A 16,526-nucleotide genomic window follows, 5' to 3' on the forward strand; every position below is an offset into this window, starting at 1 on the left:
ATTCTGTAACAGCATATTTTACTGGCTACCTTGACCTTCAGACACCCATCACTGAACTTCTTCGTGTTATTGGTACTTACTTATTTACTTACTGCTATGCTAAACCGAGCATCCTCCTGGCTCTCCCATGGCCATTCAGGTGGGTTTTCTGGTCTGATGCAGGATATCCACTCTTCCACGTTGATTTCTCTGAGTGTTTCGATCCCTTCTTCCACTGTTGACAGTTCTGGCATTTCACCTTCACTTACTGTGGCCCATCACTTTCCTCATGCTTCTAAGAACCATGTAAACAGTACATTAACACTGTTTCCCAGGGGCCTGGCCAGGCTGTTACATCTTTTGTTACAGGAGAGTAGTCCTATGCCTATAATATCTCTCCTATCCAATGTTATGCTCCACCTCCATTGATCCAACATTCTCAGTACCTAGTCCCATGCTTACTGTCACAGCTTGATAGCATATATTTGCTAGATTTTGTAGCTCCTTTGGAAAACAGTTTGTCTCATCTTCTAGCAAGTTTAGCACTTCTCTGACCAGGTTATACAGCAACTTAATGCTAGTTATTACTCGGGTATATGGGAGGGTGAGTGGAAGCAGACCTTGAGAGGGATACATACTGTCTGTAAAGGTCACATGGACTTTAAGCAAGCATGGAGTACTGTTTTTTTAATAGGGAGAAATGGTCCTCTTTGAAAGCCTAGAAGGTTCAGAGAAGTTTGGGCAATCAAGATGCTAGAGTACATCAGTTTAGATGTTCCTCCTTCTTGTCTCGGGGTACCAATCAGGGCACTGACCTTTATGTAGTTGACCTCCAGAAATTTAGAATTTATCCTGCTCTTCTCATAATTAATCCCTGAGTCTCATAGTCAGCATTTCCTGCCTACCTTCTGACTGCAAGTAGAGTTTCTATATGTTGCCAAGGAGGTCTTCTATTTTACATACAACCTGTAATGGGTGACTAATCATCCTCAGCCTTTGATTGCCTTTCTCCAATATTTTTATTGCTCCCAGCACCATTCACCCATTCTATTTTTCTTATATTTAATTCCTCTGAAATTCTCAAATACTTGATATTTTGCACCTGCCATGCATTCTCTACCATCTCAGTTCATCACTGAGTAAATGTTATCAATTGTACTGCTATCTTCCAGGAAGACCAAGTGCAGTTCCAGTCCACGCTGAAAGACTGAAAACCAGAGGAGCCAACGGTGTACATTGCAGTTTGAGTCTGAAGGTCCTAGCTATGCTGGTATAAGTCCTGGTTCAAGTCCAAAGGCCTGAAAACTGGGAGCACCAATGTTTGAGGGCAGAAGATGGAAGTCTTAGCTCAGGCAGAGAGAGTGTACCCTTCCTCTACTTTTTTGTTCTATTTAAGGTCTTAGCCAGATTGGAAAATGCCAGCCCTCATTGGAGAGGGTGATCTTCTTTATTCAGTCTACCTATTCATATGTTAACCTTTTCTGGAAAAATCCTCACAGACACACCCAGAATAACATTTTACCATCTATCTGGATATCCCTTAGCCCAGTCAAGTTGACACATCCAATTAACCATCACAATCTGTAGGTCATTTGTAAGTACTTTGACTATTCCTCTGAGTGTGAAGGCTCTTGATCAGAGAAATGTTCTAATCTGACTTAGTTTTTAAAAGGATCATCCAAGCTACACTCTTAAAATTAGTCTATGATACTATCTCTAAAACTACTGCAAGAGTCTAGGTGAGAGTTCATGATGGCTGAGACCAGGGTAAAGTAGAAAAATAATGGGAATATTGTTAGGGTTTAGTGAATAATATTCCTGTATGAAGTGGATAAAATTCTTGCAAGTGAGACTTTTCTCTCCCTCCAGTGAATTGTTTCAATTCTCAGTCTTTGCACAAAAGAGCACACCTGGAGTTCTAAGTCAGAAAGGGAATCCAAGAGGTTCTGTACCTCTTGATGTATGCATTTTAAAACATAAGATCTAAGAATGGATATGAAATTGATGTTTGCTTTATCCTGTGGGGCACATTCAATCTAGTGCAGCTTACACACTCTTAGTTTGAGCTCAATAACCATGTGGCATGTTTAATTCTTTGATACATGCAGTTTTGCCTTGGCCCCAGTGAAGCCGATAGGGACCTGAAGTAAGGTCAGACAAGTAAAATCATCAGACAGAGGATTACTCTAATTCCCACTAGAGTAAATATAAACTCATGAGGGAAAATGCAGCATTATGACTTCTCCAAGGTCAAATATACATGTTTCAAGTAAAGGATTTGAAATTTGGGGAAAAATTCATAAAAGGGACAAAAAGTGTGGTCTGAAACACATGATAGTCCCATGTAGCATTTCAAAAAAGTTGAAATCAGCCCAGCAAGGACCCAGCACGGTGGTAGTAACACAGTAGATGCTTCGTTAGCCAAAAGGATGGACTTCTAAAAGCTTTATGAGCTAGTTTAAAAGTAAAATAATTGCCTCAAAATTGGAGACCCAATGTGGTGTGTATTTAAAATCTGTTTTATATTTTAATAACTGAATAATAGCAGCCTACAGGAAGGTCAGTTAGGTGTTTCTTATTTTTATCACCAAGTCTAGCTGACAACAAGGGAAATACTAGCAGCCATCCATGTGGTAGTCAAAATTTAAATCCAGTCTGTTAGGGGCAATACAGTATCAATGCCATGCCAGGAAATATTGGCCCTTCATGAGAAAAACAATTATGTTCTATTTTTATACTTAGATTTAGATTAGATCCCAGTTCAAGAGAACGTAAGAAAAGAGGCAAACACTTCAGGTAGTAGCCCATAGAAATTGAAGATGATACAAACAAATGGAAAAACATTCAATGCTCACAGATAGAAAGAATCAATATTGTTAAAATGGCCATACCGCCCAAAGCAATTTACAGATTCAATGTTATTCCTATCAAACTATCAATGGTGTTCTTCACAGAATCAGAAAAAAAAAAAAAACTCTTAAAATTCATATGGAACCAAAACATGAGCTCAAATAGCCAAGGCAATCCTCAGCAAAAAGAACAAAGCTGAGCACAGCATAGTACTCAACTTCAAAATATACAAAGCCACAGTAACCAAAACATTATGGTACTGGTACAAAAACAGACATGTAGAAAAATGAAACAGAAGAGACAGCCCGGAAATAATGCCACATACCTACAACCATCTGATCTTCAACAAAGATGACAAAAACAAGCAATCGGGAAAGGAATTCCTTTTCAATAAAATGGTACTGGGATAACTGGATAGCCATATGCAAAAGATTGAAACTTGACCCGTTCCTTACACCATATTCAAAAATCAACTCAAGATGGATTAAAGACTTCAGTGTAAAACCTAAAACTATAAAATCCCTGGAAGATAACCTGGAAAATAGCATTATCAACATAGGAATGTGCAAAGGCTTCTTGACGAAGACACCAAAAGCAATTGTAACCAAAACAAACATTAACAAATGGGACCTAACTAAACTAAAGAGCTTGTACACAGCAAATGAAACTATCAACAGAGTAAACAGATGACCTATAGAAAGGGAAAAATATTTGCAAAATATGCATCCAACAAAGGTCTAATACCCAGAATCTATAAAGAACTTAAATTTACAAACCAAAGCGAACAGCCACATTAAAAACTGGGTAAAAGATATTAACAGAAACTTTTCAAAAGAAGACATACACGCGGCCAACATGAATATGAAAAAATGTTCAACATCACTCATCATTAGAGAAACGCAAATCAAAACCACAATGAGATACTGTCTCACACCAGTCAGAATGGTTATTGATAAAAAGTCAGAAAATAACAGTTTGGCAAGATTTCAGGGGAAAGGGAACACTTATACACTGTTGGTAGGAATATAAATTAGTCAAGCTGCTGTGGAAAGCAACTTGGCAATTTCTGAAATAAATTAAAGCAGAATTACCATTCAACCCGGCAATCTCATTATTGGGTATCTACCTAAAGGAACAGAAATTATTCTGCCATAAAGACACATATATGTGCATGTTCATAAAAGCACTATTCACAATAGCAAAGATATGGAATCAACCTGTCTATCAATAGTAGACTGGATAAAGAAAATGTGGTAAATATACACCATGGAATACTATGTAGCCTTAAAAAAGAAGGAGATCATGTCCTTTGCAGCAACATGGATGCAGGTAGGGGGCCATCATCCTAAGCAAACTAACACAGGAACAGAAAACCAAATACTTCATATTCTCACTTATAAGTGGGAGCTAAACATCGAGTATATATGGACACAAAGAAGGGAACAACAGACAGCAGGACTTACTTGAGGGTGGAGGGTGGAGGAGGGTGAGGATGGAAAAACTACCTATCAGGTACTATGCTTATATCCTGGGTGACAAAATAATCTGTACACTAAACTCCTGTGACATGCAATTTATCTGTATAACAAACCTGCATGTGTATCCCTGAATCTAAAATAAAAGTTAAAGAAAAAAGTTCATAGAACAAAGAGTATTCATGCATGTAAGTTTTGGGTAAGTCTGGCAAAAGGGTTCTGACCTTAGGACTCTGCAGAGTTTTGCTAATTAAAAACTGAAGAGGAGAAAACTTCTCCCTGCATGAGAGTGTGAGGAACTCTGTAGACCCACTGCCTAGTGAAACTAGTAAAAACTATTTAAAAACAACCTTTTAAAGTCTCTATAAATGGTCATAAGGAGGGGCAGCAATTTAATAAATGCCTATTCAAATTATCTACAAATATCCCATAGATTATCATCAGGTATTAGTTTTCCTATGCCTACTTTAACAAGCTACCACAACTTTGGTAATTTAAAAGAAATTTATTCTCACACAGTTCTGGAGGTTAGAAGTCTGAAATCAGTATCACTAAGCCAAAATCTATCAGGGTTGTGCTCTCTCCAGAGGCTGTTCTTTGCCTATTCCACCTGGCAACCAGCATTCCTTGGTATGTAGCTGTATCACTCCAATCTCCGCCTCCGTGATCACATTGCTTTTTTCTCTTTTGTCTGTGTCAAATCTCTTTCCGCCACTCTCTCATACAGACCTATAAAGCAAATTGTCACATAAGGTAATATTCAAGGTTACAGGGATTAGGAGGTGGATATCTTTTGGGGAGGCTATTACTCAGCCTACCATCCTTCAAAAAAGAAATAATTAGATCGACAGCTCAATTCTCAACAGAAACTATAGAAGACACAATACAGTAGTATGGTGTGTTCAAAGCACAGAAAAAATATGGCTGCTGATTTAGAATTCTATACCCAGAAAAAATATACTTCAATAATGAACATGAGTAATATTCCATTGCATGTATGTACATGTATGTATTACATTTTCTTTATCCATTTGCTGATTGATACCTAGGTTTTTTCCATATCTTGGCTACCACAGTAGCCACGATAATGCTGAAATGAACATAGAAGTGCAGATATCTCTTTGAGATAGTGATTTTATTTCCTTTGGATCTATACCCAGATGCAGGATTGTCAGATCATATGTTTGTTCTATGTTTAATTTTTTTAATGGAACTCCCATACCTTTTTTAATAATGCTATACCAATTTACATTTCTGCCAATAGTGTGCAAAGCTGTAGTTACCAAGATGGTGTGGTTTTGGCTAAAAGATAGAGACATAGATTAATAAAACCAAATAGAGTTCAGAACCAGACTCACATAAATACAGCCCAGCAATTTTTACAAAAGACTAAGGCTATTCAATGGAGAAATATTGGCTTTTCAGTAAGTGCTATTGGAACGATTAGACATCCATTTGTTAAAAATTGAACCTCTACCTAAAACTCACACTTTATACAAAAATTAACTCAAAATGACTTATCTAAATGTTAAATGAGAAACTATAAAAGTTTTAAAAGAAAACATGGAGTCAAGTCTTCACGACCTAGAGTTAGGCAAAAAGGTCTTAAACATTACACCAAAAGCATGATTCATAAAAGAAAAAAAGATAAATTAAACTTCCTCGAAATGAAAAACTTTTGCTTTGAGAAAGAATAAAAAGTCAAGTTACAAACTCGAAAAAAATTTGCACATCGTATGTCTAATAATGGTCTTACATGCGACCGGGCATGATGGTTCACGCCTGTAATCCCAGCACTTTGGGAGGCCGAAGCGGGAGGATCACAAGGTCAGGAGATCAAGACCATCCTTGCTAACACAGTGAAGCCCCATCTCTATTAAAAATACAAAAAAAAAAAAAAAAGAAAAAAAAGAAAAAAAAAAAGGAGCTGGGCGTGGTGGCGGCGCCTACAGTCCCAGATAGTTGGGAGGCTGAGGCAGAAGAATGGCGTGAACCTGGGAGGCGGAGCTTGCAGTAAGCCGAGATGGCCACTGCACTCCAGCCTGGGCGACAGAGCAAGACTCCGTCTCGGGGGAGGGGGGGGGGGGAATCTTGCCTGCAAATTACATGAACAGCTCTCAAAACTCCAATATGATAAACAACACAATATTTTAATTGCCAAAAGATAACGGTACATACTTCACCCAAAGCAGACATGTGGATGAAATTGTTCTACATCATTAGCAATAGGGAAATGCAAAATTAAATGCATACATTTGAGAGAGAATAAAATTCAAACAAATTTTTTAGTTAAAAATAGCATTACAAAATGATAGCAATAATGAACAATTTTGACTCTTATACATTATTAGTGGGAATGTAAAATGGTACAGCCAATGTGGAACACAATTGGGTAATTACTTATAAACATACACTTACTGTATGACTCAGAAATGCCACACCTAGGAGAAATAAAAACGTATGTTCACACAAAATCCTACACATCAATTTTTATATAAGCTGCATTCATACTTGCCAAAATGTGGAAACAACGCAAATGTCCTTCCACAGTGATGGATAATCCGTGTTGCATCCATACAATGGATTACTATTGAATAATAAGAAGGAATGAACTGCTGATATATACAACAACCTGGATAAACCTCAAATACAATGTCCTGAGTGAAAAACACCAGTCTCAGCAAGTTACATTCTTTATTCTTCCATTTATATGACTTTGTCCAAAAGGCAAAACTATAGTGATGGAGAACAGATGAGTGGTTGTAAAGGTTATTTGTGAAGGGAAAGGAGTTTTTCATTTTGAGAAAGTCTAATTTATCTTTTTTTTCTTTCATAAATGAATAGCACATGAAATTTTTTTGCAGAGGGCAATGAGACAGTTCTATATTCTCCTTGTGGTTGTGGTTACACAAATCTATACATGTGTTAAGGCCTAAAACTGTACATCAAAAGGGAAAAAAGAGTTTTATCATTTGACAATTTAAAAAAATAAAATAAGAAAATGAGAAAACTGTAGTTAACAATATTAACATCAGAAATACTTGCTTTCATAAGAAGGAAAATTAGTTTGAATAAACAGGGACATTACATAATGATAAAAGATTCAATTCACCAAAAACATAGCAATGCTAAAGGTGTGAACCTAAAAGCAGAGCCTCCAGATACATGAAACAAAAACTGGCAGGACTAAAATGATAGCCAAATCTGCAGTTATATTTGGGGATTTTTATACTCATCATCAAGTAAATAATAAAGTAAACAGAACATTTGTAAATGCAAAAGAACTCTAATGACACTATTAACCAACTTAATCTAATTTGCACATACAAACCACCACACACAACATTGAAATATAAATTACACTCAAGTACACATGGAATATTCACCAAGAAGACCATAAAACACCTCTTAAAAATTTTAAAGAATTTAAATCATGCAAAGTATGTTCTATATTTTGAATGTGTCCCCCAAAAGCATTTGCTGGAAACTTAATCCCCAATGTAAAAATGTTGGGATATGGGACCTAATGGGGGTGTTTAGGTCATGAGGTCTTCACTCTCATGAATGGATTAATGCAGATTATGAAAGATCTTGAGGCTGTGAGTTTAATCCCTTGCTCTCTCTCACCCTTTCTTTTCGTCCTTCTGCCGTGGCAGGAAGGCCTTCACCAGATGTTGGGCTCCTCAATCTTGGACTTTCCAGCCTCCAGAACTGTGATCCAATAATTTCTGTTCATTATAAAGTACCCAGTCTGTGGTACTCTGTTATAGTAGCACAAAAGAGGCTAGGACAGTATGTTCTTTAATTATAAATGAAATAAAACTAAAGAATATAACAAAAGAAATATCTGTAAAGTCCCCAAATATTTGCAAATTATATAACACATTTTTATAACCCATGTTTCAGAAGAAACAATTCAGGGAAATTAGAAAATATTTTCAAATTAAATTAAAATTAAAACATGAGAATTTGTGAGATTCAGCCAAATCCATGCTTAAAGGGAACTTTATGTCACTACATGTTCATATTAGAGAGAAAGAAAGGGTTCTAAGCAATAATCTAAGCTTTCTCCCTTAAGAAACGATATAAAGAAAAGTAAAACATATCTAAGGCAAGGAGAGAGATGGGGATAATATAGATAAGAGCAGATATTAATAAAATTAAAATTGGAGAAACAATGACTAATATCAATGTAACCAAATTCTGGCTCTTTGAAAAGACCAGAGAAGGTGAAATACCCAATGTCAGAATGATAAATATTTCAAACAGGATTGCTGAGAAGCCATGGCTAAAGAGCACAGCTAAAAGTCTAGGAAACTCTACATATAGAGTGAGGGATATATGATACAAGAGTTTTAAGAAAGGGCAAAAATGACAGAACACATAACCATAAAATTAATAAATCTCTTATGATCTAGTAGCAATGTTTAATTGTTTAAAAGTGTGGAGTAGCCCACAAATCATTTAAATATACAGCAAAAGCATATAAAGAACACAAAGTGAGAACATGGAAAAATAAGAAACCATTTTTATATTGCAAGGGGAAAAATACTGGCTGAATATAAAATGGTGTTGGTAAGAAAAGGTATTGGCAAAGATACTAGTGTTTACTCATTTCATTTTTTTTTTGAGAACGTGAACCCATATTTTAAAAGAAGAAAAAATGAAAATACTATGAGATTATCCCATTGCAAAGAGATAAATTATGTGAGTATGTTTTATATCTGAAAATCTATAGACATACATTTGGATCAAAACAATTTGGTAAATTTCAGAGATTTACGAGTTTTAGGAAAAAAGCTATGGAACAAAAGGTAAAGGAAGTACTCACAGGAAGAAAAAGGGTGTGTATTTCTTCTAAAAGGGAAAAAAAGGAACAAACAATATGGTGGTGAGAAAATTCTGAGGCCCAAAAACAATACAGAATCATATCAGTGTGAGAGACCACTAATGGCTTGGTTAGGACAGTGTGGGCATGAAAACATTAAAATGGAGAAACTGTGACTACAGAAAATAAATACGTGAGATGAGCACATAACACTTCCAGTACAGAAGAAATATTAATAAAATGATAAATTACAGTAAATTTTACATGGTATTGACTTTGTGAAAGACAATCATGTATTAACTGAAGAAGCCATGATGTATAATCATCTGTGAAGAAAATTGTTGATCATTATTATGAAAATCTTGCATGATTCTTATTAAAATAAAGAAATGTTTAAAGAAAAGTGCATTTTCAAACATTGCTTGGAATTGGTGACAATAATGACTGAAGCACTTTTTTAAAAACATAATTTGTTTATTATGAGCTTCAGGAAGAGACATGAATAACATTCATAATAATGAATATAATCATAATAATTCCTTCTGCCAAGATTGCCTATACACAGTCTTTTATATAAATATTGGATTAAATTGTGCCATGTAGAATATGGTTTAAATATAAATATAATTTTCCTTTAAAATATAAGTTAATAATTTTTCTAGAGGGAAGACTTTTAAAATAAGGTAGATTCTTATCTCTTTAGCATTGTATTTGAAAGTATGAAAGAAACTGGGTGACAACACATAGCCTACTAATTTTATTTCAAAGTATTTGTTTCTTTCTGGTTACAAAAATGGTAAGCACATCAGAGGCTGAATAAAAGAATCAAGCAAGAGGTTAATCAATATTGAAAACAAGCCAACTAAAGAATATGTTTACTTTTGGTAGTCTAAATCACATTTTCAAATATTTATAATAATTTATAGTTATCAAGGTAATTCATGTGTTTCAGATGTGTTGGAAAATATTGAAAGTATAAATAAGAAAATAAATCAATCAATCACATTTCCCCTAGCAAGAAAAGAACATTGTTACTATTTTGCTATATATCCTCCCAGTTCCACCGAAGTCTATAAGAACACATATGAGTGTCCCATAGTCTTCCAATCCTGCTTTGTAATTTAAGTAAGTTTGAAATGTTGACATTTCTGTCATACATAGATAGGTTTTAAATTTGGAGCACAGAGCATCTGCTTCTGGCCAAGATTAAGTAATAAGGACCAAAATTACACATATGCCTACAACAAACTAGAACCCAGAGAAAATATATGAAACAACACTTTTCAATTTATTGGGTTTAGGCAACAAAGGACAGTTATTTCTGACAGATGAAAAACAAAGAAGGAAAGTCCTACAATTGTACCGAGAGTATTGCCTGAAGAGAGACTGCAAATGGCAGTGCACAGAGCAGGAGCCTGATTGTATCCTTGAGCTGAGGATCTGGAGCAGGCAGTCCAGAAAGGCCAAAGTGGTTGGAGGTTTCAGTGAAAAATATTGGAAAAGAGAAAGGTACACAGGGATATCTCCTGAACTCACAGAAAGCTTGACATAATTCCCATTCCCAACAGGTAAAGTACAACATCTCACAATTGATAGAGCATTGGTTAGAACACTCAGAATGGCTTTGTCTTAGTAATGAAGAAATACCAACCATAGACAAAACACTGCTCTGATCTTGCATAATAGAATTAAAGCATGAACCAAAAGACCCATACTATTTCTAAGAAACTTAACTATGGCCCAGAACAAATCTCAATAATATTTATTTACAGACATACAAAAATACCCAGCACACATCAAGGTAAAGTTCACTATGTCTAGCATCCAATCAGAATTACCAGGCATCCAAAAAAAGGACAGTAAGATGAATGATATCAAGAAAAGTCCATTGATAATACTAACATACAAATGAGACAGATAACATAGTAGATAAGGACAACAAAAACACTTATTAAAACTGAATTATGTGTGTTCAAGAAATTAGAGGAAAAATTAAACAGGTAAAATAGAGACATAGACAATATTTTTAAAAAGAAATGATCTTTGATATATGAACACTATAATGTCTGAGTCGAAAAAATACAACAGTGTGGATTAATAGGAGACGAGTCATGAAAGAAGAAAAGATTAGTGAAGTTGAAGATATAGTGATAGAAACTCTCTAGAATATAAACGGAAAGAAAAACACAGGAAATAATGTGTAGACCATCAGTGAGCTATGAGGCAACTTCAAATGGCCTAATATGGATGCATTGGGAGACCTCCCAAAGGAGAGGAAATATGGAGGATAAAAATCGTTTGAAGAAATAATGAAAATTATCTAAATTTGATGAAAACCATAAATCTTCAGATCCAACAAAATAAAAGAATCCCAAGAACAGGAAATATGAAGAAAACTGTACAGAACTTCATAATAAAATTGCTTAAAACCAGTGATAAAGGGAAAATCTTAAAAGTAGAAAGAAGCAAAAAAGGTATTTTACCTACATATGGATGAAGATAAAGACAACAGCATATTTCTTGTCAAAAGCAATGAAAACTAGAGAAGAGCAGAACAATATCCTTAAAGCACTGAAAGAAAAATAGTGAATCTAAAATTCACAATGTCTGACATTCACTGGCAGCCCAGTGAAAATACGTTTCAAATCAAAGGTGAAATAAAGTACTTTTCAGAATCAATCACCAACAGAAGCGCAGTACAGGAAATGTTAAAGAAAGTCCTCCAGGTAGGCAGAAAATGATACCGATAGAAATCTGGACTAACACAAAGGAATGAAGAGCATCAAAATTTGCAACTTCATGGATAAATATAATTTCTCTATTACGCAAATGGTTTAAAATGACTGTTCAAAGCAAAAAAAAAAAAAAAAAGTACTGTATTGTGAAGCAAATAACACATGTAGGAAGAAAATGTGTCTCAACAATAGATGAAAAGCTAAGAAGGGAGAAATGGAAGTAAATTGTTGGTTTTCATGTGTTTGAGTATTCTGAGTTCCAATGGCCAGCTCGCTTCCTTTTTGTACCCAAGGCCCTAGCACGGTAACCAGGTGGGCCTACATATGTCAGGCATTTAAATACCACTCATCATTTAAAGTGTGAACACAGTGTCACTGGAGGGAATCTGTGAACTCCACACCCAAATTACTCTTCTCTGTTGAATAAGGAACTCATAGGAATCACTTCACCTTGTATTCTTAAAGGGAATTAAGCTATACATCTTTAATAGACTTTAGTTGAAATTAGGCAATCTGAGTATCAGTAAAGGTGATTACATGCTGTGTTGGGGGAGCAAAGGCAACATACATAAGTAAAATGTACCAAGCTCTTTGCTCTTGTTTACGATGGTTGAATGTGATCTGAGAATACTTTCAAAACAAAGTAAAAATGCCAGGCCAGGTGCAGTGGCTCACGCCTGTAATCCCAGCACTTTGGGAGGCCAAGGCGGGCAGATCACGAGGTCAGGAGATCGAGACCATCCTGGCTAACACGGTGAAACCCTGTCTCTACTAAACACACACACACACACACACACACACACACACAAATTAGCCGGGCGTGGTGGCGGGCACCTGTAGTCCCAGCTGCTCAAGAGGTTGAGGCAGGAGAGTGGCGTGAACCTGGGAGGCGGAGCTTGCAGTGAGCCAAGATCACCCCACTGCACTCCAGCCTGGGCGACAGAGCAAGACACCGTCCCCCCCCCCAAAAAAATGAAAATGCCCATCATGTTATTTGGTGCAGTATTAGGAGCCCCCTTCCCAGAGAGTTTGAAGCAGGGCTAGGAATGAAGGTGAAGATAGAGATTGAGGTCAACAGGAAGGAGGAGTCGATGTAAATTCCAAAGGGGAATGGTGGGTTGGAGGGAGGGGAGTGAGTCCCATGCTGATAATAAAAAATACATGAGTGAGCAGGACAGTGTGTGTCTATGTGGGTTTAGGTCAGGGGATGGGGTGGGGGACACAATGAGGAGCCTGGGAAACCAGAAATTGAATTGTAGCATATACAGAGAATGGAGAGTTCGGGAGGTCACAAGTTTTTGGCAATGCCAGGCAACAAAGTTGCGATTCTGTGTGGTAGATAGAATGGCATCCATACAGGTAGATGCCTGTGTAAGGGCATGAGAAAATCTATGTCTGGGAAAGGCCTTTTGCACAGAACTGCCCCAGTAGTGCTCAGGGGTGCCAGGGCCCAATGCTCTGAGGGAAAAAATGGTGCTGAGTAGACAGGACTATGGGATGAGTCCTCACTTCATCCACACTGCTCTGTCTTCCACATGTTCATGGACTGGAGTTCTGTGGAAGGCTTCTGTTGGAATAAGAGTTTCCACATCTAAAATTTTGACAACCACTTTCCACCAACTAGATACAAAATACATCGTGAAGTACTGACCCCCAGGTACTTTGACCCCAGATTGCTTCTTGCCCCTTGTTCTGTTTGTCATGATAACCTTTATTTAGTTATGGTAAACCTGCCAGTGGCCAAAAACAGCACACTACGTTAGAGGAGATAAGTGTCTGGGTATTAGTAATTATACACTTAATCTTGGACAACAGATGCCAGGAGCACTAAAAGTAACATGATATAGCATATATGACATTGAAAATGGATGATACATAAATCTGGCCAGGCACAGTGGCTCATGCCTATAATCCAGGCATTTTGGGAGGCCAAGGTGGGTAGATCACCTGAGGTTGGGAGTTTGAAACCAGTCTGGCCAACATGGCAAAACCCCATCTCTACTAAAAATACAAAAATTAGCTGGGCATGGTGGCACATACCCAGCTAATTACAGTAGCTGTAATCCCAGCTACTCAGGAGGCTGAGGTATGAGAATCTCTTGAACCCGGGAGGAGGAAGTTGCAGTGCGCTGAGATCATGCCATTGAGCCTGGGCAAGAGAAACTGCGTCTCAAAAAAAAAAAAAAAAAAGGATGATATATAAATCTACATGCAACATGAGACAGCTGAAATATATATACAACTATACATCCACACGAATGCATATACACATATACACATGTGTATATACACATATATGGTTGCATATGTGTATATACACATGTGTATATGCAACTACATATGCACACAAATACACATACACATATGTATTTTTATGCAAATATACATGTTTTATACAAATATACATGTTTATATATGTACAAATATATACGTTTATATATGTACAAATATGCATGTTTATATACACATGTTTATGTTTATATATACAACAAATATACATTTATATACATGTTTATATGTGTGTATATAAATATATACATATATTTGTACATATACACACGTATACATGAAGATATACATATATTATCTTTGTATATATGTATATATACACAAATATGTGTATACACAAATGTATACACACATATATAGGAAACATTCTCTATTTGGATTTCTGGAAGTATTCTCTCTCCCTTTCAAGCCTCCTGTACGCTTCCTTCCTTTATTAAACTTTGTGTAACTTTGGTTACCAAATAAATGTGTTTGAAAGAAATGGAATGGCATCATGTAGCATGTAAGCCAGTATCTACACAATAATCACTTGGTTTTACCTAAGCCTACATCCTCAAATTACTTCTCATGATGCAGCCAGCCTAATATCCAGTCTTGGCCCCAACCAGATAGAAAGACCCCTTTCCCTACTGCCTACTCAACAGCACCACCTGGACAGGCTACAGCACCTCCCTGACTACATAGTGCACACGGACCTCATCTCCACACTCTTCCTCACCAAATCACCACCAACTCTTCCCCTTCACCTTACTCTGAACTAAAGGAACAGCATCACCTAGGCACAACCTCAGAAGTCAGATCAATGGCAATTCTCTCCATCAGTTCACAGTCCCTCACTTCCTAAAATGCTCACATGTCTTTCCGTCTCACCATCTTCTCCACACCACTCACAGAATGAATTAAGGGGCTTGCTACTTTCTTTTGTATTGTTGACTTGGTGTGTCCTCAGCATGTGTTCAATAAATGTTTGCTGGATGAACAAATGAATGAACGAATGAAATTACCAGGCAAGGCATCAATGAAATCACTGATATAAATTTCAGAGCCTGCCCCCACCTAGGCCTCCTCCTTCCATCAAGAAACCTACACTTCCCTCACCTATGATCACTTGAGTTCAAAATTTCCATGGAAACTACCACTGAGAGTGTCACTCTGGATGCCTCCTCTCCAGGCCCAAACACCATCATGGAGATGAGGATGCTCCCAACAGGACAGTGCGTGATGTTTCATACATTGGACCCTGTACATCCCTGTCAGTTTAACAAGGAATTGTGCCATCTCTACTGGGTTTCCATCCAACCTGCCCATGTCCACACCTTGGGCCAGCCCTCCACACAGTGTCTGGAGGCAAAATAGGCAAGCGGTCACAGCTTCAGGACACCTGCCCCTTGTGGTCCAAGAGCTCAGAAGACACAGGAAGCCATCTGAGACACGTTCACCACCTGGATCACTTTTACTGCACGTCAACACACAGTTCTTCATGTGCAGAGTCTGAGCTGATTAGTCCTTGGGCACTCTTCCTCCAATTTTCCCTCCGTGCAGCCACACTGCCACCTTCAAGTGCATTCCTGGTCCATCTTGGCTTTCTGTCATCACTCACCAACCCATTCACATAGCCCAGCTTTGGCGAAGGGTCGCCAGGGGATAAAAAACCAGCCCCCAGCAGGCATGAAGACAGCTCCCAGCCCTGGAATGCTGGAGACGTTGCACAGGACCACTGGAATTGTCAAGAGAGGCAGCTTGCCCAGAAAGGTGCAGGAAGTCAGCCATGCGCTTCCTGACAGAAAGGAAGGAAATTCTGAGGGAGGGTATGGTGTCCTGCACGCGGCCGATGTGTTCAGCCAATAGGCCTGTGCATTCAGATCACAGGGTCCAGTCCAATTGGTGATGATGGTGCCCGATTTCCCAAATCTGTTCCTGTTTGTTGTCCTGTTCCCCCTCTTCCCTTCCCACTTTTCTTCCTCAGGTTCCTGACCCCACTGGGCTGAACTCTGGATTCAGAGCGCTGAGTACCAGCCTGCCTGGGGCTCTGTGGACCTGGTTTCACATGTGGTCTCTCTCATATACTCTGGTAATTGCTCTCCCCTGGATCCTCCCAATGACCCTCACAGCCTGAGGGTGTCCTCTCTGCTCCACGTCCCTGGCTCCTGTTGAGTCTGACCAAATCCTTCTCAAAGCAAAGTAGAAATGTCCTGTCCATATTTCAGAATGTTAAATAATCTGTGATTTTTATTAGAATGTGAATTGGTACAGTATTTTTTGTAATGAAATTTTAAAATATTTATAAAATGTTAAACTATTAACAACCTTTTCATTTTAACCCAATACCCATGTTAATACATTTCTTACAAGAAAACATTCATGTTTGCC

This window comes from Chlorocebus sabaeus, chromosome X, assembly GCF_047675955.1.
Source record: "Chlorocebus sabaeus isolate Y175 chromosome X, mChlSab1.0.hap1, whole genome shotgun sequence".
Taxonomy (NCBI): domain Eukaryota; kingdom Metazoa; phylum Chordata; class Mammalia; order Primates; family Cercopithecidae; genus Chlorocebus; species Chlorocebus sabaeus.